Source organism: Sapajus apella, unplaced genomic scaffold (genome assembly GCF_009761245.1).
Source record: "Sapajus apella isolate SASKATOON/1434 unplaced genomic scaffold, GSC_monkey_1.0 scaffold12454, whole genome shotgun sequence".
Lineage (NCBI taxonomy): Eukaryota > Metazoa > Chordata > Mammalia > Primates > Cebidae > Sapajus > Sapajus apella.
Genome location: NW_022449375.1, coordinates 1 through 1482, shown reverse-complemented (window position 1 = coordinate 1482; position 1482 = coordinate 1). Strand labels below are relative to the sequence as shown.

Sequence of the window (1482 nt, the reverse complement as noted above, 5' to 3'; positions counted from 1 at the left end):
CCATCCATGAGGTCTGAGGAAGTTTGATTTCTTTTTCTCATACTCAAGTCCATGGAGTACAGTAGCCAAGATAAGGTAGGTGGTTGATGAGTGTTTACCAAGGAAAAATGTTTCCTGGAGATAATTAACAGGCCAGGAATTGTGATGCATAAGCACAATTCAAAACCAGCTGAGGGGACTTACATCAGAAAACATTGTGGCATAGGGAATACCAGGAGCCCAGCCCAACACAAGAGGGATGGCACAAGAGACAATGTGCTTGTGAAACATCAGCACACACACACACACACACACACACACACATACACACACACACACAATCTTGGGAGAGTTGTTAAACCACAGATTTCTGGACTGCACCAACAGATATTCTGATTGGGTTGACAATCAAGTGTATTGAAACTCTGAACAATCTTCGAAGGTTTTTTTTTTTGTTTGTTTGTTTGTTTATGGAATGGTTCACGAATTTGTGTGTCATCATTGCACAGGGACCATGCTAATCTTCTCTGTGTCGTTCCAATTTTAGTATATGTGCTGCCAAAGTGAGCACAAAATCTTCAAAGATTTATAGCAACCAAGTGAATGCAGAAAATAAAAATAACTAGAATTCGGTAGCAGAGCTTAGTGGGATCACAACTTACCCTTGGCCCATTTCTCCTTCTCCAGGTCATCAGTGGTCTTGAAGACAGCAGCCTGGGTTCCCAGTGTGGGTTCCTGGTGCCAGATGGAGCAGATCTTACTCTCAAAGAATTCTTTTTTTTTTTTTTTGTTTTCCCCTGTTGGGCAACTCCCTGAAGGATGAACAGAAATTTTGCATTTTCCCCCTACTTCAATCTGTCTCAGGGCAGAGAGTCAGCCAAGCTAGAGAGCATTTGATAAAAAAATAATATTAAAAACTTTTAAAAGCCAATGAGTCAGCAGCTACCTCTGGAGCCAAAAAAAAAAAAAAAATCAATTGAGTAAAGTAATAGATATGCAGAAAAGACTGGAAGGGAAAGGCGGGAGTGAAATACTCTGGGGAAGTAGGTTTTTGGAAAGCTTCCATATTCCTGGGAAAGTAGATACCCTTGTAATTGACTAGTGAGGGGCAGGCACATGCTAACAAGGCACCCAACCAGGTCCCTTGTTCACACCTCTAGCTGACTGCCAATAGCTGGATAAGCAAGAAGTAAAGGCAAAGGCAGAGTTGTAAACTGCTCAACTGACTGTTGAAGGCATGATCCCAACACACACAAAGCCTGGGTGTAAAGACTGGAAATTTTTTTTTTTGGTTCAAGACATTTAAGGAAATCTCTGTCAAAACACTAGAATACCACTGAGCTAAAAGAACAGAGACTTCAGTGACAACACACAGTAAAGAACACAGTCTGTACAAAATAGTTTAGAATATATAATTTTCAGAGTTAACACATTATAATATCAAAATGTCTAGTTTTCAACTTCAAAAAACATGAGTTATGCATATATGAAAGTATGACCATT

The 1482-nt window shown here is 39.9% G+C and overlaps 1 non-coding gene across 1 annotated transcript; it reads right to left on the bottom strand.

Moving 5' to 3' along the window:
- Positions 1 to 443: 443 nt before the first annotated feature.
- On the bottom strand, positions 444 to 550 carry LOC116548446. The gene has a single exon (XR_004267434.1). It is a non-coding gene; the product is annotated as a U6 spliceosomal RNA (small nuclear RNA).
- Positions 551 to 1482: the final 932 nt, after the last annotated feature.